The 23,557-nt window shown below is 37.2% G+C and overlaps 1 long non-coding RNA gene across 1 annotated transcript; it reads left to right on the top strand.

The window, feature by feature from the left end:
* Nucleotides 1-11,559: 11,559 nt before the first annotated feature.
* Nucleotides 11,560-23,092, top strand: LOC119533824. The gene is made up of 3 exons (XR_005216882.1): nucleotides 11,560-11,779; nucleotides 17,522-17,744; nucleotides 19,278-23,092. It is a non-coding gene; the product is annotated as an uncharacterized LOC119533824 (long non-coding RNA).
* Nucleotides 23,093-23,557: the final 465 nt, after the last annotated feature.

Raw genomic sequence — 23,557 nt, 5'->3', positions numbered from 1 at the left:
ATGCAAAATGTATAGTATGCCAATATTATAACAATATTATACATAAGGAAGCTACTGTTCTAGTTTAATAAAGATAAACATTTCTTAGTGATAAAAAGTTCTAAGTTACAGAGAAAAAATAATTTTAAACTTGTATGAGTCCAATGATATGTACTCAAATTATATAAAGTATAAATTAACAGAATTATAAGGGGAAGAATATAAACCACAACCACAACTTTCACACTCTTTTTTCTGGAATTGTTAGAACAAACAGAAAATTGTAGTCTACGGAAGATTTTAACAACAGGACGAACAGAATTGATACTTGATTTAGTGAATCTACATGGAACAGTGCAACCCACAACTGAAGAATACCTATTATTTTCCAGTACACCTGGAACATTTACAAAAAGTAATCATGTTTTGGGCCAGAAGCAAGTCTCAACAAATTTCAAAAATTAATATCATGCTGACATAGTTCTATGACCAAAGATAATTATGCTACAAATAAATAACTAAACATTTGAAAGAAACTCCCCATGTATGTGAATGCACAGTAACAAAAAGAACACATTACTCCTAGGTACAGCAATACAGATAAATCTCATAAACATAATGTTAATCAAAACAGAGAAGATATAAAAGAAAATATTCAATTATTAAAAGTTCACGAATAGGCAAACAAAACCATGTAATTATCGACATTTAAACTAAAAAGAAAAAACTGAAATGATTTTAATAAAAATTCAGCTGGCAGTTACCTCTAGAGGGCAGGATCAAGAATGTATATGTTGGATGGGTTCTGGGGGTGACAGTGTTCCATATGTTGATCAAAGTGGCAGTTACAAGGTATTCACATTATAATTATTTATTAAACTCTACTTGTATGCTTATACATTTATTTGTATATACATTGTATTTCACAATATAAATATTTAAAATAAAATGAGTTTCATTTTGTAATGAATTCTTGGGAAAAGCCAGTGTGTTTTTCTTTGATCCAAAGGATTGTTTTTAAAGACAATTATCTCCCCACTGAATCTACCAATGACTCTTAATATAGAAAGTTATACAATGTTTTATTAGGTGCGAATAGGATTCTTACTGGAAAAACCTTAAAATCTTGGTGGCTTCTGGCAATGAAGGTTTAGTTCTTGCTCGTGTCATTCCTATGTGAACTGGTGGAACTCCAATTTATACAATTACCCTTGAATGGAGGCTTCAGCCATTCAGAGGTTCTACCATCCCTAAGGGGCTTGGAATTCACCACTGATTCTCCAAATCCAGCTGTCAGAGGGTACAGAGAAATGATGTGGAGTTTATAAATATCTGGACATCACTTGTCCTGAATTCCACTGAGTAAAACTCAGTCTTGCGGCCACATCTAACTGCAGAGGAGGCTGGTAAAAGTGGTGCAACTTGTGTCTACGAGGAAGAAGTGAACAAATTGTAAACATCTACCTGGTCTCTGCCACAATTAGGGTCTGTCCCATTTAATTTGGAAGAAAAATGTTTTCCATCCTTGAATTCTATACCAGCCCATAGTATAAATTAAATTTGACAGCAATTAACTAATAAAATCTTGTAAGGTCTCCAAAATTTTACTCCTAGAAGACATGTTTCATCAGAATGAGAGTGTAAGTCAAATACAAGAACTCTTGTATTCGTTAACTTCAGAATCTAAAGAATGAAAAATGCAAAGAAAATACCTGAAGCGATGGTGAAGAGACACTTAAGATAACTGTGGTATAGCAGGTTTAGAGAGAGAACAACTGTGCCGGTTTGAATGTATTGTGTCCCCCAAATGCCATTATCTTTGTGGTCTTGTGGTACATACCTTTTGGTGCTGGTTAGATTTGCTTGCAATGTGCCCCACCCAGCTGTGGGTGGTGACTTCGGTGGGATACTCCTATGGAGGTGTGACCCCACCCATTCAGGGTGGGCCTTGATCAGTGGAGCCATATAAAACATGCTGACTCAAAGAGACAGAACGGAGTGCAGCTGTGAGTGACGTTTTGAAGAAGAGCAAGCTCGCTAGAGAGGAATGTCCTGGGAGAAAGCCATTTTGAAACCAGAACTTTGGAGCAGACACCAGCCACGTGCCTTCCCAGCTAACAGAGGTTTTCCGGATGCCATTGGCCATCCTCCAGTGAAGGTACCCGATTACCGATGTGTTATCTTGGACACTTTAGGGCCTTAAGACTGTAACTGTGTAGCCAAATAAACCCCCATTTTATAAAAGCCTATCCATCTCTGGTGTTTTGCATTCTGCAGCATTAGCAAACTAGAACAGATTTTGGTACCAGAGAAGTGGGGTGCTTTTGCTGCTGAGTTTGCAAATACCAAACATGTTGGAACGGCTTTTTAAATGGATAAGGGGGAGTTTCTGGAAGAGTTGTGAGGAGCTTGATAGAAAAGGCCAAAACTGCTTTAAAGAGACTATTTGTGGAAATATGGACTCTAAAGATACTTCAGATGAGGCCTTGAACAGAGATGATCAATGTGTTGTTGTGAACAGGAAGAAAGGCGATCCTTGTTTTAAAGTGGCAGAGAATTTGGCAAAATTGAGTCCTGGTGTCAGATGGAAGGAAGAATCTGGAAGCAACAACCTGGAATACTTAGCTGAGGAGATCTCCAGACTACATGTGGAGGACGTATCCTGGCTTCTCCTTGCAGCTTATAGTAAAATGCGAGCAGAGAGAGATAAACTTAGAACTGAACTCTTGGGTTCAAAGAAACCAGAAGTTGATGGCTTGGAAAATTACAGGCTTCCAGGAGGTGGAATCCCAGAAGCTACAGCCCAACGTGAGGATGGAACCAAACATGGAACCCAGCTGCCATTTCAGTACAAGCCAAGATTGGAAAAGGAGTTAAGCAGAAAGGATTTGTGGAAAGTCCTATTGTCTGATGGCTTTGACCCCTGCGTGTTTCATGCAAAGCCAACAGAATTTTTGCGAGATCTTTATAGACAGAGCCATTGCCGGTCTGGACTGGAGGAGACAGACAAGGAAAAAATTAAAGGAAAAATTTCTTCAAAGACAGAGCCATGGAGGTTGAGGTCTGGAGTCAGGAGGTCTCGGGCTGGGAGAGCGGAGCAGCCCACATGCATGGAAAGGGTGAGTTTGCCCTGGAGGTCGAGGGCAGGCTTTCCGCCTCGATGCTCTGGAAGAGTTTTGCCACCTCAGGTCCCAAAGAGGTTGGAGCACAATCCCAGGGAATTGGGGAGAGCCTGGCTGCCACCACACTGTTCTGAAGGGGTTGAGCGTGTGCCCCGGAGATGGAAGGGAATCCGGGAGCTGCCCCGAGGTTTGAGGAGGGTCGGGCCAAGAAGGTGGTCTCCCCAGTGTGTGGATATGTTGGAGCACTCACCCAAGCAGTTGGAGAGAAAAGGGCTGCTGAAAAGGCCCTTGGGAAGGGTTAGGCTCCCGCTCTCTCGAGCCCCAAGGATGCAACGTTGTTCTATTAATGACTCTCAGACTTTGAAATCTAATGGAGTTTGTCCTGCGGGTTTTAGGAACTGTTTTGCTCCTGTTAACGCTGTTTTCCTTACTGTTTCTCCTTATGGCAATGGAAATGTTTATCCTATGAATGTCTCTCCTTTGTATATTGGGAGCACATAACTTGTTCTAAGTTCACGGATCCACAGCTAAAGAAAAATTATGCCTTAGGACTGGCCATGCCTATAATTGATTTTGATGGGATCTTGTACTTTTGTTACTGAAATGATTTGAGTTTTTGTGGTATTGTTGTGGAATGAATATATATTTTGTATTTGGAAAGATAATGTCATTTTGGGTTCCAGGGGGTGGAATGTGCCGATTTGAGTGTATTGTGTCCCCCAAATGCCATTATCTTTGTAGTCTTGTGTGGGGCAGAAGTTTTGGTGTTGGTTGGATTTGCTTGGAATGTGCCCCACCCAGCTGTGGGAGATGATTCTGATGAGATGCTCCCATGGAGGCGTGGCCCCGCCCATTTGGGGTGGGCCTTGATCGGTGGACCTATATAAATGAGCTAACTTGGGGGGAGAAAACGGAGTGCAGCTGTGAGTGATGTTTTGAAGAGGAGCAAGCTTGCTAGAGAGAGCGTCCTGGGAGAAAGCCGTTTTAAGGCCGGAGCTTTGGAGCAAATGCCGGCTGCCCTCCCAGCTAGCAGAGGTTTTCCGGACGCCATTGGCCATCCTCAGGTGAAGGTGCCCGGTTGCTGATGTGTTCCCTTGGACGCTTTGTGGCCTTAAGACTGTAACTGTGTAGTGAAATAAACCCCCATTTTATAAAAGCCTATCCATCTCTGGTGATTTGCATTCTGCAGCATTAGCAAACTAGGACAACAACCAATAAAAATTGGAGCTAGAAAGTGGAAAGAAAACACAGGAGGTATTATTTTAGTTAAAATACACATTATATTTATATTTGACAATTACTAGAATTTTACAGTTTTTGCAGTGTACTGGGTGAACTAGTATTGGGTTTAGAGGAAACCCAAGCAAATAAAGGAAGAAATTATTAACTGTGGGAAACATAGATGTTTAAGAAAGGAAATGTAATCCTAGTACACCTTATGGCTTAGCTGGGAAAACAATTTCATAGTCATAATAATGTGAGAAACTGAAAACAGATTTAACCAAAGGTGTTTGTTCTAGTTTGTTATGCTGCCAGAATGCAAAACACCAGAGATGGATTGCCTTTTATAAAAGGGGGTTTATTTGGTTACACAGTTACAGTCTTAAGGCCATAAAGTGTCCAAGGTAAACACATCAGCAATCGGGCACCGACACTGGAGGGTGGCCAATGGTGTCCAGAAAACCTCTGTTAGCTGGGAAGGCACATGGCTGGCGTCTCCTCCAGAGTACTGGTTCCAAAATGGCTTTCTCCCAGGACGTTCCTCTCTAGCCTTCAGCTTCTCTCCAAAATGTCACTCTCAGTTGCTCTTGGGGCATTTTTCCTCTCTTACCTTCTCCAGAGCAAAAGTCTGCTTTCAAAGGCCATCTCCAAAATGTCTCTGTAAGCTGAAGCTCCTCTCTCAGTTTCAGTGCTTTCTTCAAAGTGTCCCTCTTGGCTGTAGCTCCTCTTCAAACATCACTCCCAGCTGCACTCAGTTCCCTCTGTCCGTCAGCTCATTTATATGGCTCCAGTGACTCAACTTAGACCCACCACAAATGGGCGGAAAAACACCTCCATGGAAATTATCCAATCAGAGTCATCACCCACAGCTGGGTGGGGCGATTCCAAAGAAACACTCAAAGAATTGCAATCTAATCAACACTGATAACGTCTGCCCACACAAGATTACATCAAAAATAATGGCATTTGGGGGACACAATACATTCAAACTGGCACAGTGTTCAAGAGCAATATAGGAAAATTAAGGAAAGGGGCAAAATGTATGTGTGTATATATGTGTGTGTGGTGTGTTTGCATGTGTTGGGGGTTGATTTTAGAAAGCTGGATCCTCATCTTGTTTGTACATTAATTATATTTCCTAAGTAATTATTTCTGTTCTTCACTTTTCCTTTGTGACTATGGTACAAGAGCTAATTTATTATTGACTACATCCCAGAACGGAACTCAATTAATACCTATTTGGAGGATCTTCACAACAACCATTTATGGCATCTACTACTCTCTCAAAAGAAGAAAACACTGAGGGCGTAAAAAGAAATTTATATAATTATCATCAATCATTACAAAGAATTGTGGATTTTCCTGTGTAAATCTTTTGTGAAACTTAATATTGATTCCATCTGTTGTTTTGGCACTTTGGTCCCTAGCTAAATACTGAAATATTTATTCATTTTAACACTTAAGATCATAGTTGATCCTAATTACAGCTTCCAGGGAAAAGACTCCAAAATGGACAAGTAGAGTAATTATTTGTTGTTAATGCCTTAACATGCTAGGAGTAAACCCAAATTGTGTGAAACTCTGGCCAAATTCAGATTTGAATTGGATTCTTCCTCTAATCTCTGAGTGTGTTAGTGTTTTTGAGAGAGAGGTCATAGCAATTACAAAATAGACTCAAGTGTAACTAAAAGACAAGCCACATAATGATAGCAATTTGAGAATAATTCAGTTGGATTGGGTCACCCTCTTTCTTAAAAATCTTCAAATTAAATCTAGAAGACAAAAAGCCAAAAGAGTTTGTAACATTATCTTATGGTGTTTTATTAAAACATTTAAAAATATAAACCTTGACAGAAAAGTATGCTTCTGAAACTCGAGCCACATATTAAACAAAAGAATAATTTATTGGATATTGGTTTGAATCCTATGTAAATATACTGGGCAATTTTAACAAATTTTTAAAAAGACAGGTAGAACTTGCAATATATTTTGCTAAGAAATAATTAAATAATCTATCACAATTAGCTCATATTTTTATTTAATGTTAAAGCTCCCAAGCATTTTGATTTTACTTCCCTCAATGGGGGTGGAGGACCCTTCATGCTTCACTGGATAGAGTCTCTGACAAATTTAATACAGTTTTATGTCAATTAGAAACTTTGTAAAGGCTTAAATTACTATCTTTTTCAATGATTTCATGGAGTGCTGAATTGGTAGACCTGTCCAAGATACTAGTTTTATTTTTAATATAATGTTTCTATTGAATAACTCTTAACTGAATAATATGGATTATTTTCCTTAATAATTCACTCTTCAATTCTAATTATTTTACAAACATTGTATTCCTTTTCTAGGGCTGCCATAACAAAGTATTCATCTGGGTGGCTTAGAACAAAAGACATTCTGGAGGCCAAATGTCCAAAACCAAGATGTCAGAAAGGTTGGTTCCTTCCAGAGGCTCAGAGAAAGAAACCATCCCATGCTGCTCTCCTAACCTCTGGTGGCTGCCAGCAATGCTTGGCATTCCTCCAATCTCCATCTCCATCTTCAGATCGCCCTCCTCCCGGTGTGTCTGTGTGTCCTTTCTTTACTCTTATAAGGACACTCGCACTGGATTTAGAGCTCACCCTAATCTATCATAATCTCATATTGATCTTCACCTTAATTACATCTGCAAAGACCCTATTTCCAAATAAAGTTACATTCTGAAGTTCTGGGTGGATGTGAATATGGGGGAGACTCTCTTAGTTTGCCTGGATTTCTATGATAAATAACCATGAAGTGGGTTAAACAACAGAAATTTATTGTCTCATGATTTTGGAAGCTAGAAGGCCAACATCAAGGTATGGGCAGGACTTGCTTTGTCTGAGAGTCTGTAGCATTCTGACAAACCTGTGTCACAGGGCAATCTTTCTCGTCTTATGTCTGCTGCCCTGATATCTACTGACTTCTGGTTTCTCCTTCTGCTCAGTCATCTGTGTCTTTGTCTAGATATCCTCTCCTTCCAAGATCTTCCATCACATAGATCAAGACCCACTGATTCAATTTAGCCTCTTCAAAGATCCATATGAGTCCACATCTTTACTAATGATTATATCTTAAGGTCTTACTTACAAATGGGTTAATATCCACAGGAACACAGATTGAGACTCAAACATCTTTATAGGAGACATGATTCAATTGCTAAAAAAGATATTCAACCCCCTATAAGTGTATTAATTTCTTTTCCTAAAATAAAAATAATAATAATAAATATGATTTGCTTTTAGAAAATTGGCAATTTCTTTATCAACATGAGACCCAATTGTTTGGAGTAAAGTAAAATATAAATATTATTGTCATTGATATTTCCAAGTGATCATTTCAATCTGTTATAAATAATGAGTATATGAAGAATTTTTTATTTTTTACTCTAGAAAACATTCGTAATCTCAGTGCAGATTTTAAACTTCAATTCCATCCCCCAGATCTATAGGATTTCAAAACTATGACTCATATGCTATATTAACAAAGATCAGTGGATATGAGTGATAACTACTAAGACCAAACTTCTTACAAAATTATTCCTCTTAAAAATTATCTGCATTAAAATCCTGGGTAGGAAATAGCTAGTATGAGTGAGGAGAGTTTTGGAATTGAAAGCCACCTGAGAACAGTATGTATTACTGGAAAAAATAAACTGGAGGCCTGGATATTCTTTAAAAGGGATGGGGGGTGGGGGAGGAGAGGCTAAAGGAAGAAAAAACAAAGAAAAAACAGAAAACATGGGGAAAGCAAAGAAGCATGCATGATTCATATAAGTTATTTTGGGTATTAATACATTATTCAGAGAATAATTGATTTGAAGGGCTACAACAATGGTTGTTATATAGTACCTACTTAATAAATATTTGCTGAGTGAATAAAATCAGGTGATGCTACAGTGATCATTTCTCTGAATTTGGCAGAAAATCAGCTAAAATAAAAATGGGCTTCTCCATATGCCATAAGATCTTTAGGATGTTCATCTATGAAGCCAGAACTTACAGTATGCCATTTTGACTTCAGGATAAATACAGACGTGCGTGTTATTAAACCCCACTTTAGTGAATCTGTAGCATGTTATCCACAAATGTTTGCTTTGACTAATACCAAGTTCCAACATTAGTAAGCTCTCTTGGTGTATAAATTTCTGAAATGATAAAATGCCCTATTTATAAATTACTTGTAAGTAAAGCTAAGCATTAAGGTGAATCTCACTCAAAATAAATCCATGGAGGGAAATCTGTCACCCTTATAACATGCATTTACTCTTACATGAAATGGAAATAAGTCTTTACTTCAGACAACTTAGTAAAACAGATTGCAAACTTCTTAAAAAATTAACAACTTGATAAACTAAAATAATTTTACATTTTCAGACAAGTTGTTTTAGTATTGCTCATGACATGTACATTAAAAAAAACATTAATCAAGTGCCTATTATGTACAAGACACCGCTTGTTTCTGAGAATTAAAAGGTAATTATGATAGAGTCCCTGAATTTAAAGATCTCTCTGCTTCTGCATAACGAAAACACAGAAGTAGCTGAGTGAAATAGAAAATGAGAAGTGCTGGACTGGAAAGACATGCCATGGAAACACATTCTGTTTGAGAGAAACAAGGACAATTTTCCAGAGCAAATGATATTCGAGAAAAACCTTGACACATAAGTAAGAGCTCGACAGGTGGCAAAACAGACATGGGGATTCATACAAAAGGAACAACATAGACAGTGACTTAGAATTGTGATTGCAAAGCTAGAAGGTGATTGGTTGTGGGTTGTGGGTATACGCTACATTGATGACTAATTATAAGTCTAACAAGACAGAAGGAAATGGAAAAGCAAAGGGCTTTATATATCATTTTAAGGAATTTGCCCTTTCCTAGTAAATAAGAAAAGATGATCAATGAAGACTTTTAAGCAAGAATGTCACAATTAAATCTGTAGATTTAAAAACCATATTTTGGAGATTGGATGGGAGAAGGAAGAGAAGGGAAGCTGGAAAACCAGGAAGAAGCAACTGACATCACCAGGCAAGTGAAAGTGAAGATGAAGCCCAGGATTAGAAAAGAATTTGGGAACCATCACAAAGGACTGTATTTGAGAGCTATTTTAATTAACATACACTGGATTTGGTAACTCATGTGTAGAGACCAAAGGAAAGAAAAAGTGAAGGTTGACTTCAATGTTCCTAGAAGCGTAGTGTGTCATTAGATTTGCTTAGTAACAAAGCACCCCAAAACTAAATGACTTAAAACTGCTATCATTTTTTATTGCCTAAGTACTTCAAACAACAATCATCTATGACTGCTCGTAAATATGTTGGTCAGTGCAATTTGACTGAACTGGATGGGACTCAGGTGATGTTGCCTGGGCTTGCTTAGGTGTCTGTACTTAGTTGTTGGGTCAGCTGGGGAATGGCTGATCTAGGACTGTATGAACTTGGATATCTAATCTCTACTCCATATAGTTTCTCATCTTCCAGATTAGTCCAAGTTTTTTTCACTTGGAGTAACAGCAGAGATCTAAGTCAGCATGCAAAACCGTGAGTCCAAAGCTCAAAATCACACACCATCACTTCCTCCACATTCTTTTGGTTAAACAAATCACAATACCAGCCCACATTCAAAGGGTGAGAAACAGACTATACCTCTTCATGCAAAGCCACATTTCAGAGGATTGCTGATTCAAGGAGGAGAAAAATTACAGCAATTTGTGCAAACAATCTATCACAGAAGGTAATGCAATAATAGAAAGAGAAAGTACGGAAGGAGAGTTAGATTTGAAGGAGAAAATATAAACTTTGGATATATTGCTAGAGACTCCACCTGAACACCTGGAAATATGCATAAAAGAATGAATTCAGGAAAGGTGAAATGACTTGCACAATGTTATATTGCTACCTTAAGATGCCCTATACCTAGATCAGAACTAAATCTATAATTCAACATTTTTTCTGCTAATCTACATATCTATTTAGAAGACTGTCTAAGATCATCAAATGATCAATTTCACTCATCACTTCATTCATTATTTCTTGATTTTGTTTCCCTCCCCTAGTCCTTCCTTCCCACCTCCCTCCCTTCTTCCCTCTCTCCTTTCTTTCCTTCCTTCCTTCCTTCCTTCCTTTTATTTTATTTCTTTTCAATGTTTATTGAATACCTTTATATGCTAAATGTTACAGCCATAGACAGGAGTTCCTGTTACCTCTCTAATGGCCTACTGGTCTTTACCCTATTTTAAATTGGTTAGCCAGGTCAAATGAGATTCCAATGCAGTTAGTAAGAGCACTTATCCCATACCATACCCTTCATTGGGAAGATATTTAACTGTCTTGAGTTTCAGGTTGGTGATAATCTAGTCAACCAGCTTTATTTACCTTTTGACAAATAAATGAATACCATAGAGAAACAGCCTGAATATAATTAATTGCAAAAAATGCCTTTTGGAACTTGATTAAACATTCTGCTCCCAAAGCAGGAAATAGAATCTTTTATGTGCATGCTAATAGATTATGTGAAGCCTACATTTTAGTTGGCTAATAATAAGAAACTGTGCAAGAGATCACTGTTATTCATCACAATCACAATAGTTTTAGGATTCTATGTCTAAAATCGCAACTAAAATGGACTAAAAGATCTTGCTGCTTGATTTGATGTAGATCTGATCTTATTTTTAATTATTAAATATCATCCTGTCCAATTAAGAGAAAATTAAAATCAGCTAATTAAAGTTGAAATTTTTTTTCAAATACATTTAATGCTTAGTTTAAAAATCCCACAACTCACCCCTGGCTAAGAGATTAAATTTAAATATTTAATATTTAAATATTTGAAATTCAAATAGGAAGCAAAAGTTTCCATGTAGTTAATGCCACCTTTGTTCCTTACTTTTGGTTAAAGAAAAAACAGATACCAAAAGCAAAAAATACATATATATGTAATGAGGAAAGAGGTGAGCACTGTTGCATAAAAAAGAATTACAAATCCTATACAGTATTTATACTTTTTACACAACTTGCCTAAGGCACATAATTTAGAAATCAGATTCTAAAAGTCCGAGAAACACGTACCCCTCCTAATATGTTTTGGTCTGATTTGCAGTTTTAACTAACGTGTCTAATCATGATAATATAAGTGGAGCAAGTTGCTACAATGATGCAATGTGGGAACACAGGCTCCGGACACAACACAAACTTTCAGCAAATGACCTCTTTATTACTTGCACAGCACAAAGAGTCCAAAAGTGCAGAACAAGAAGTACCACCACTGCAGTTTACCCAGGATGGCTGAAAACTGCTCCGGGTCAGTGTCAATGGATGGCAGCTCTGCACGCCCCACTTCATGCTGGAGAAGAGAGGCAAATCTAGACAGTTGGAGTGTGTTTTCTAATCCACCTTGGGAGAGGGGGCCTGCCACTAAGAATTCCTGTTCTGGTAAGCATTTGGGACAACTTGTTCCCAGTCTCTGGGTTTAAGGTCTGGCTGGGCTTTTTCATTAGACCTAACATCTCCCCCAGGTTGTGGAATGGCACACAATAGAAAAGGAGGTGAGGGTAGGCGAATGCCAGGGGATGGCCTCTTAGTGTGTGCTCCCAACTTCCCCAGAGAAGGGGTTTGGAGGAGGTGAGGTCTGGGCAATGGCTGCTTAACATGTGTCGGTGACTTCCCTAACAATATAGATCTAGAATCCACGGTGCACAGAATATATGCATTTTTATGACATTGTTTTTTCAATCTGTTCTTTTAATAAAGTAACCATAACTTTTGGCAGCTCTTACCCTCCTGATGTATATTTTATCCTCATCCTGAGTTGCAAAAGTTTGGTCTTGTCAAAAGTAGAAAGACTCCTTCCTCAGTAATACCTATCTGATGCTAGAGGGCAGTCACCATAATTAGAGCAGGATTCTGCACTCAGTATTTCAGCTTGTTTTCAATTCAAGGAGGATCTTAGTTTAGTTCCTAGTGAGTTCTGTTTTCTATTACTTACAGGAGGTAAGATATATTACAGCTGAATAAAAGAATGATGGGTACATGATTTGCAAGTGTGACCAAAGTTTCCAAATCAGAATTAGCAGGAAGAAGGAGGAAAAGGAGAAGAAAGAAAAGAAAGAGGAGGTGGAGGAGAAATATGAGAAGGAAGGAGAAGAGAAGCAGAAGAAAGAGGAGAGGAAGAAGCAAGAGGAGGAGGAGGAGAGCAGCAGGAGGACAATATTGTATCTCCTAAACTGCTCTTTATTTCTTCAGCCTCTGGCCACATGACTTCTAGGAGAGAGAAGGGTTAGGGGAGGGAATCTACCTGGGAGGTCCGAGAATGCTACAAGTACTTACAAAACACTGTAAAGCTGTGTGCTGTAATATGAAATATCTGGAGTTTTACTTTATTATTCATTCATTTAGACACCATGGACATTTTTACATTCCAAACTCAGAGGGCATTATTGTTTTATTATATAAAGTTATTAAATTCTTCTGTGGAGGACAGGAGAAACAAATCAGGAAGATAGATAAAGCTAAGTATAGAAATAAGTATCTTGTGAAAATTGTCAGACAGATAAAGTAAAAGGAACATAGAGAGGAAGTGAGAAGAGTACCAGGTAAGCACTAGATAGCCATGAAACACAAATATCCATTAACCATTGGGGGCACTCATTCTGGCCCCATAGGTTTCCTACTTGAGATATGCAGAAAAAATCCAAGGCTGCTCGGGGACGTTGACAGTGAGTTAGAGCTACTGGCCAGGGGTCCTTGGTCCATTGAATCTCTACAGGACAAGTGTGTGCTGGCTTCAGACCCTGTAATGAACCCCTCACTCCGCCTAAATACTGGGTCTTGCAACCACACCACCAGCAAAGCTGATGAGGCAGAAGGAGAGACAGAATACACAAATGTTGTGGAACACTGGATTCATGTACTGTGGTCATCCATTCTGCTGCATACTATCCTTAGCTGGTTCATGTACCCCATCTCTTTCTGCTTTCATCTTGCTATGGGATTTAGTACACCATGTGGTTTGAGCTTCCATGGCTTCAGGGATAACTGACCTTGTAGTACACTTGGATCCCACTAGGGCTTCAAGCACCTACCCCAACACTAGAGATATAACCCCTGGTTGTGTTTCTGGATTTCTCAAATTTGACATTAGATTTTTTAGCATCAAGAAGTTCAGCCACCGTCTATGAGCTGTTGCTGGCCTATGGTACTATTTGTTTCTGTTTTATTTTGTTTGTTTCAGTTACCACCAAAATGTCTGAATGTCATACTCTGAAGGCCATAATGTTCACCATGTTCAAACATTTGCCACAGAAAAACAGTCTCATCAAAACTTCATGATCCTAAAGCATTTTCTCCTCCTCTTGCCATTTAATGCTTTCCCAGATGCTCCATTCTTTTGAAGGGGTACAGTAGTCTCATGTGTAACGTAATAACTCACAGAACCCCCAATACAGTATGCTAAATGCTTTGATCCCCAAGAAACTGGCATTTTCCTCACATCCTCTCCACCCCAACCCCCCTCCCCAGTATATGGGATCACAGATGTACATGAAAATCTTCCTCAGAGTGTGTAGATTTTCTCAGGAAGTTTGCCATGCACAGACAAGAATTGATGGAAATACAAATAACAAGAGAAAAGCCAAGTTTCCAGCAAAAGCAGATAATTCCATTACTCTACAAAGTTATTAGCAGGCAGTAAAATTTGTGTTTATAATGCTAAAGTAATGGAGCTTTGTTGCTTTAGACTACCAAACATAACACATTCACACAAAATAAATATTTTAGATATTTAGTTGATGTGTTTTGATTAGGTGATTAGACAGAAATAAATTCAACTGACAAGTGAGCACATTTTATTATTAAATAGAGTCTTCATCAGGAAACTAGGGCTTAGAAAAGATAAGTTAAAAGGTTCACTCTTGGGTACTTGACATCCTATGGTCTACAAATACTCCTTGAGAATTTCATTAAAATTTTCAAGCAGAGACACAAGACCTGAATATCCTTGACCCCAAAAACAGTCCTAGTCTACCTATAAAGGTCATTACCTTTCTCTGAGTACACGTTAGGGAAGGATGGACCTTAAAATAGAAGGACTGAAGGGGAGCTACAACATGGCCAGGCACAGCAGCCAAATCTTCACTCGGGGTCAATGGAATAACTAATTGTGACTAGATAGGTCTTAGGCTCAAAACATTCAGTAAGTTAATTTCACATTGGATGACAACATTGTCACATGTTCTATAGTTCTCCATGTTTCATTAGACTTATTTTATATGTGCATGATAATTTGGTTGCATAAAAATAAAAATCATACATCACGAGGATGGCTCTTATTTAAAAAATGGAAAATAGCAAGTGTTGGCAAGGATGTGGAGAAATAAGAACCCTCACAGATTGTTGCTGGGAATGTAAAATGGTGCAGCTGCTGTGGAAATCAGTCTGGTGGTTCCTCAGAAAGTTAAACATAGAATTATCATATGATCTGTCAGTTCCACTCCTAGAGATATACCCAAAGGATTGAAAACAGGAATTTGAACAGTTACTTATTCACCAAAGTTCATAACTGCAATATTCACAATAGCCAAAAGGTGGAAGCAACCCAATTGTCCAGCAACAAATGAATGGATAAACAAAATATGGTAGGCACATGCATTGCAATGTTATTGAGTAATAAAGAAAAAATGAAGTTCTAATACACGCTACAACACGGATGAATGTTGAAATCATTATGTTGAGTAAAATAAGTCAGACACAAAGGTACAGTGATCATATGATTCCACTTACATAAAATATCTAGAATAAAGAAATTCATAGGGACAGAAAGTAGATCAGAGATTACTAGGGGCCAGATGAAGGAGACAGTGGGGATTAATTGCTTAATAGGAACAGAGTTTCTGTTGGGGTGATAAAAAAGTCTTAGTAATGGATGGTAATGATGGTAGCACAACATTATAAGTGTGATTAATACCACTGAAGTGGACACTTAGAAAGGGTTAAAATAGGAAATTTGGGGTTACCACACACAAATACTTATCTAATCTTTATCTATAAGATTACACTTTATTTAGCTAAACATGATATAACAAATGACTTTTGTTTACATTTTGTTCTGTGTTTTTGATACCCTGTAGGCATAATCTTCACTTTAGTTAACCAGTTAACAAATTATTTCAAAAACTGAAAGAAATAATTAAATAGGACCAATTCCCACCAACAAGCATACTTTTTTTTTTTAAATTGTCTCTTCCTATTACTTGAGAAAAAGGAAAAGAGAGAGAGAAAAAATCCTAGTGGGCATCCAGTATATACAAGGCTCTATGCTAACCATTTCCACAGACAGCATTTCATTTAATCCTTGCAATCTTTCATAATGTTTCCTTTCTTTCCCTCTGTCCCAGAGAGTCCTTGCCAATGTACACTGCATGAGGACACTGTAAACTGACTATGTCTACCACAGAAATATTTAGTCACCACTCTCCCTCAAGCTCTGGAAAAGTTAGCTAAGCCTTGACTAGGCCTTGATGAAGTGACGAGTGACTTGGGGATGATGACATGATGTGTCGGCACACCGAACAGTTTTTATTTATTTATTTTTTAGGACTTACACAAAACCAGTGTCTCTAGCATAGACTGTTAATGTCCATTGTGTTGATGAAATGGGAATTACATTGTGAAGCCCAAGTAACAACCCAAATTAAAGGTAAATTTAGAAAAAGAAAGAAAACAAATGCTAATGCCAGAGAAATGAAATAATCTACCAATTATGAAAATAAATTGAAATAGATTCATTGGATATATGTCTTTCTTCCACGGATGGGTGATGAAATAAGCACTTCATTTTAAAAAGTGGAGATGGTTTAGTTATCCAATTAAACAATCAACAGTTATTTATTGAATGCCTACCATATGTAGTACATTTATAATAGCACAATCTTCTGAAGTACCTACAAACTCCCAAATTCTTATGTGAATAAGTATTATAATTTCTAAAGACATTTTGGCTCCACTTGTTATTAAAGTATAATTAACAATTCTTGAAAAAAATAAAAACTGCAAGACAGCACTTTCACAGCTTCACTTTTCTTTTATTAAATATATGCATGACTACACTGGAGATAGAAACATCCAATTATAATTAGAGACAGCATACTAATTCAATTCTATCCAGAATTATGTTTATTTTAAACCATACAGAATTCCAAGTACTCTAAATATTATTCAATACATTCTTTATCAAGTGATGTGTGTCTCATCATTATTAATTGTCAATAAACCAGATTTATAGCTCACTCCTAAAACTTATTAAAATTAAATCCCTTTACGAATGGATTGAACTACAAATGTGGAATTAATGGACTATAACACAGTCCTATTACTTGAGTCATTTTAGAGAAGACTGTTAAACAAATAGTTCATTCATTGGTCCCTCATTGTTTGCAGAATAAAATTCAAAATCTTTTTCCTGGCATTCGGAAACCTCGGCAATTAGGACTCAATAGCTTTCCAAACTTATTTTTCATTTTTTCAGTTTATGTACCCTGTGCAACAGAAAAGCTCAAATAGACTTGTATGTTCTGTTCCTAATCACTTGCTCCTGCTGCTCCCTCTATCTTGTATGTCCTTCCTCATTCTCTGTGTAAAACTCCATCTTTTCCTCATTGAAATCAATTGTCACCTCTTCCATGAAACATTCTCTAATCCTTTTTATTACTCAAAGTTCTCCTTCCACCTCCTGTAGCAATACCTGTCTATCATAGCACTTTATATCCTTGTATTATAGTAACTTCTGTATGCATATTACAGCTCCTAATAAATTGCCATCTCCTTGCAGACAGAAACATGAGGCTCCTATTTTCTATGTTTATGTAAGCGGATCTGGTGTATCTACCTTGAATAGATTGATCCCAGATTGCAGAAGCTTTCTGAATTCCCACTGTTTGTCTTTTATTGCAGTGTTGTGAGTCTTCACTTGGGGACTCCCACTGCCCACTTCACAGGGCTGTTACTCCACAGTGGAGCAGATTACTTATCTCTCTGTATTTGCATGTTGTCTCCAAATAGGCTAAAATGGGCCACCCACCTTGCCCTCTGTTGACCTTTGGGGGATGGGCTAGAGAATGTCTGCTTGCTAAGGTAAGAATATTTCAAAACCTCAAAAATACATTTTTGTCACTTTCTTAGATCATTGTGGACCAGAATATTCGAACAAATATTGCAAGACCCACCATACCCTGGAGATTCTCCCTGGACAGCCATCACATGTTACAACTTCTCTGCTGATCATATTTTGGAATTAACAAACAAAAAAACTAGTCTCAGATACTTATAGTAAAGGTATTATATTACAAAAAGATTTGAAAATAAAGTTCATTTCATCAAGATTTTTGAGATGGAAACTCAAAAGGTAAAATGAGGTTGACAGCATTGCTCCATATTCAATTACACATGAGAGATGTGCAGGATGGATGTACCAGATACATTTGAATTTTTTTAAATGTACTGGTGATTATTTAAAATTTGGTGGCTTTGGTTTTGTTTGTTCATTTTTAAGTTAATTATAAAATTCAGGCAAATTTATTATTGAGGAGTCTATGACTTTCTGAAAAAGGGTAAACAATTTATGATAGGAGAAATAATTGAAAGTCATCATTTCAATTGAATTTAATTTGCAAAATGGTTCATGACTCTATGAAATAAGTGAAGAGCAGGAAATGCCTTAGAATGTTGTGCTATATTCATACACCTTAACTCTCAGTGGAAAAGGATTAAATCAGTTAACTATGTCTTTTTAAAACTCCGTAAGATTTAATGTGACCATGACATTTTTGCTTCCTCCTCTATTAGGTGTGAACTCCACAAAGGGTTTGTAAAGGTGTTCGGGGAGAAACAGAATACATTCTTTGCCAAACCTGACTAAATAAGGAGTTATAGAGGAGGATTTGTGTAACTTAAGTCAATAAAGTCCCCAAAAGGAGTAATTGGAACATCTGGAATCAATAATCTCATAGGACTAGTTTCCTCTCAACTTTTCTTTGGCTTCCTGGCAGGTTATCCTGCCAATAACTATAGGAAGTTATATTTGGTTTGAGAATTGAAATACATGTGGAGATGCAGCTGCAATAATCAGGTTAGGGTCAGAATAAGATCAACTATAGAGATGGGCCTTGGAAATCAACTCATTTTATGTGCACTTGTCAATTACGAAATAAATGGAACCTTTGTAGGAAATCACAGAATTTTTAAAAATTAATATTTAAATGAAACAACATAAACATCTATAGAAATGAACTCAATTTGAAAACAAAAGTCAGAATCATGCATTAATTCAATTTATGTCAGTGAAGATCCAGTTGTTGAAATACAAAGGAGCACTTCACCTCATTTCACAAAGTTCATTAATATGGGGTCAAGGAGCCAAGTTAAGAAATTGGAAAAACCATGGGCTCTTCCATCCCATCCCTTTTGAATATTGCATCACCATCTACCCCATTGTTCAAGACAGAAAAAAAGAGTATTATACTTAACTCTAAAAAGTCAAAAATTAGGGTTATTTTCTTTTCATTTTCTTTTTCCAAATATTTCTGGATTAGTAGCACATAAAGTCCAGGAGGGCAAGGATTTTCTTTTGTTTCGTTCGCTATGTACCCAGTGCCTGAAATGATACTTGGCGTGCTGTAGGTGCTCAAATCGTATTTGTTGAAGGAGTGTTTATGGATTGATTATATTATCAGTGATAGTATTGAGCAGAAAAAGATGCAATGAAATCATTCTATGTTGATCATGCCTTGGGAAAATTTTAAAAAAGTGTTTGTCACCATGGGTGGGTTACTTAACTTTTCCAAAGCAAAATTTTCTTACAATTAATGCACAGATCATTGGTGCTCAAATCCTCTCTTCTCTGTTTCTACTGTCTCCTGTTAAATCCTCTTTGAAAAAGAGAAGACAAGAATGGTGGCATCGTCAAGAGAAAAGAGCACCTTTCACGATGGCAAAGTGGAAGTAAGAGCGAAAGCCATGGCTCACGGGAACCATCAGGGCAGTGGAGTTCCCCAGAGTTGTGAATGCCAGAGAACAGACTCCAGATGGGAACAATGTTTTTGAAAATTCCTACCTCAGGTGGTAGACCCCCTCCACTGTTACACTGAAAGAAAGCCAAACATTTGAGAGTAAGAGGATTTCCAGGGGTGGGGGAAATCACATGCCTCAATTTATCTTTACAATTTTTTGGATCTGAAGTTCAATCAAGTATATGATATTGAAATTGAAATGACACTGAACCATAAAGAGGCTGCTAATTTAATAGTTTAACATAAAGGAAAGGTTGGGGAAAGCAATAGCAAAGTAGCTTTGTGTAACTGTCACTAAAATACATAAAATGTTTTAAATATCTAAAGCCCCATTAGTAATGTGCAGGGCTGTCAACCTGCCATTAACTGGGATTCCAAGGGAAGTTACACACATAAAAGAAGGAAGGCGAGACAGAGCAAAGGAAAAGAAACACATATATTTGTACAATCATAAAATATCAATCTTTCCAAATCTCCTGAACAACCCCAGAACCATATTTTCAAATGCACACAAAATTAGATGTTTTCACTCTGATGGCAATGCCTATTTCATGACTAATGAAAATTTAAATGTTTATTCCAAGAGTAGATGAGATTGTTTATTCACTAGCTGCTTTGAATATTTACTTATTAAGAGATCTTTTAAAAGGGTCCCATTTCAACAGAAATGTTCTAAAAAGTGGGGTTACAGAAGGACATAAATATTCTAGAGCTTTCATTCAACTCAGTGATTCAGATTAGTGCTACTGAAGTAATAGAATATAAACTCTGATTAATGAATGACTATCAATGTTGTGTTATGAAAAGTAATATTAATTCTGATCAAAGGGTATAGTCACTGTGTTTGTACTTAAAATCCATAAAAGCTTGTTGTCAACCTGTTCAATCTCATAAGACACACTTGTGGAGATTGATTACATTTGGATTGCCTTTTATTTCTACTCACAGTCTAGAGAATGAAGTGGAAATACCATCAGCACAATTTTTAATAAACTTAGAATATATTCTAGTTTTAAGATCCCCCAAATACTTTGAGGTATTTAAGTATGAGATATCTGTCAACAACTTAAACAGAATAACATGTGAGCTCCATAATTTTGAAATAAACCTCACTTTTCCTGTTTTGTTATGGGCTGAAAGTTTTAGAAAATATGTCATTTTGAATTTTCATCAACTATTCATATAGTAGAAATTTAATCATGAATTGTTAGATTAAATAGGTGTACCTGGATTCACTTTTAATAAAATTTTAGTTTTAGGGCAGTTTTTATTTTAGAACTTACAGAATTATTGCAAAAATAGTACAGAGAGTTTCCACATAACCCACACCCTGTTTTCCCCATTATTAATATTGTACATTAGTGTGGAACACTTGTCACAAGTATTGAGCCAATATTGATACATGATTCTTAACTAAAATCCATACTCTGTTCACATTTTCTCAACTGTTCCCTAAGGTCATTTTTCTGTTCTGTGATCCCATCTAGGACACCATATCATGTTAATCATCCCACCTCCTTAGGCCCCTCTTCACTGACAGCTTCTCAGACTTCCCTGGCTTTGGATGGCCTTGCCAGTTTTGAAGATTACTGTCTAGGTATTTTGTAGATTTTCCCTCTAATGGGATTTGCCTGATATTTTGCTCATGGTTAGACTGGGCTTATCAGTTTGGGGACAGAAGACCACAGGAGACATGCCATTCTCATCATGTCATATCGAGCCCACGTGCTGCCAACATGACTTAGGACTTATCAGTGTTGATGTTATCTTGGTCACCTGGCTTGAGGTAGTGTCTATCAGGTTTCTCCATTGTAAACTCTTTTTCTCTCCCTTTCTGTACTGTGCTCTTTGGAAGAATGTGATTATGCACAGTTCACACTTAAAGAATGGGGAGATATGCTCCACCTCCATAAGGGTAGAGTATCTACATAAATTATTGCAAATTCTTTGGCACTGGTGATTTATCTATTCTCCCCCATTTCTAATTTATTCAACAATTTATTTATATCAGTATGGACTCAAGGGTATCTATTTCATATTTTGGGTTATATTCCAATAATACTTTATTTTGCCGTTCAAATTGTATAAGCTTGACAATTGAGAGTTCTTTCAGTTGGACCTTGTGTCCCTTTGATGTAACCCATTATTGTTTTTGTTTTATGCTATTTTGAGCAGTCTTACCTTCTGGCATTACAAGATGTTCCAGGCTCATCTCGAACATTTCCCTGCCCCAGTCACAGAATCAGGCATTTCTCCAAGTAGCCCTGATTCCTTTTATTGGAAAATGACATTAAAAACTGAGATCTGGTTTCTAAATATACCTGTTGCTTACTGGGATGTCATTGCCTCTAAGCCCTCTCAGTTGACATAGCAAGCAAATATATGCGTGTGTACTAACCTATGTATGTACATATATCACAAAATATTTCCATATGTAGACATCTGCACTTATATTAAGCTAAACATGAGTTCATTCTGATGTCTCCAACTTTAATCCATTGCCCATGGATCTATTTAGCCTCCTTCCCTCACTTGTCTGTAACTTCCCACTACAACAGTGAGGAACTTGGATTCCACCATCTGTTACCCACTTACTTAAATGTTCAGTTACAATATACATGAACATTAGTTTCAGAATTGTCAACCCATATCCCTGTGGGAACCAACTTTATCAACTAGAGTTAGTGCTTACGTACAATTCCTTCTGCCCTTAGCTATGTAGATTTCACTCATCCAAAGTTACTTAGATTGGAATGTCCATATGCCCTTCAGTGAAGCTGTTTCATGCATTTGTAATACATTTAGATTATTTTGACGTAACCTTCACTGCATTCTGGGATCTTTCAACCTCCTAGATGCTTTAAAAATTTTTTTGTATATATTAAGCTTTAATCTTGTTACTGCCAAGTTTTATGGGTTTTTGGCAAATGCTTACTGTCTTATACTCACCCTTACAATATCATGCAGAATAAATTCACTACTCTAAAAAAGTTGCTTATGCTTCACATTCTCAACACACACCTCCAACCAACCCTTGCCCTCCACCTCTCAAACCTCTGTCAACCACTGATTTGTTTACTGTCTCTATAGTTTTGCCTTTTCAAAATGCCATATAATTGAACTGATATGATTATGTAGCTTTTAAAAATTGTTTTTTTCACTTAGAAAGATGCATTTAAGATTTATCCATATCTTTTTGTGGTTTGATAGCTCATTTATATTTATTGCTGAATAACATTCCTAGGTATTGATATACTTCAGTTTGTTTATCCATTCATCTATTGCAAGACATGTTGGATGCTTTCAGTTTGGGTGACTATGTATAAAGCTATTATAAACATTTCTTTGCAGATTTTTGTGTGGACACTGATTTTCAAACCAGTTGGGTAAATACCTAAAAGCATGGTTGCTAAATCATGTGGTAAGACTGTGTTTAACTTTGAAAAAAAAAAATGCTTAATTTTCCTCCCAAGTGGATATCATTTTGCATTCCTACCAGCAATAAATGAGAGCTCTTGTTGATCTTAACCCTCATCAGTAATTGGTATTGTTGGTTTGGGGGGTGTGCCAGTTTGGATAGATTATGTCCCCCAGAAAAAGCCATGTTCTTTAATGCAATCTTGTGGGGGCAGATATATTAGTGTTGATTAGGTTGGAACCTTCTGATTGTTTCCATGGAGATGTGACCCACCCAACTGTGAGTGACAGTTTGATTAGGGCATGACCTCTTGACTGAATGTGTCCATGGAAACGTGGCCCCGCCCATTCAGCATAGGTCTTGATTAGTTCACTGGAGTCCTATAAAAAGAGCTCACAAACAGAGTGACATTTTAGAGAGGAGCTGCAGCTAAAAGAGACATTTTGGAGAACGCCATTTTGAAACACAACCTGGGAGCAAAGGAAGAAGATATCAGCCTCGTGCCTTCCCAGCTAACAGAGGTCTTCCGGAGGCTATCAGCCATCCTTCAGTGAAGGCACCCTATTGTTGATGCCTTACCTTAGACACTTTATGGCTTTAAGACTGGAACTTTGTAACCAAATAAACTCACTTTATAAAAGCCAATCCATTTCTGGTGTTTTTGCATGACGGTAGCATTAGCAAAGTGGAACAGGGGGTTTTGGCCATTTTAATAAGTGTTGAGTGCTATGT

Source organism: Choloepus didactylus, chromosome 5 (assembly GCF_015220235.1).
Source record: "Choloepus didactylus isolate mChoDid1 chromosome 5, mChoDid1.pri, whole genome shotgun sequence".
NCBI lineage: Eukaryota > Metazoa > Chordata > Mammalia > Pilosa > Megalonychidae > Choloepus > Choloepus didactylus.
This window is presented reverse-complemented; position numbering and strand designations above follow the sequence as displayed.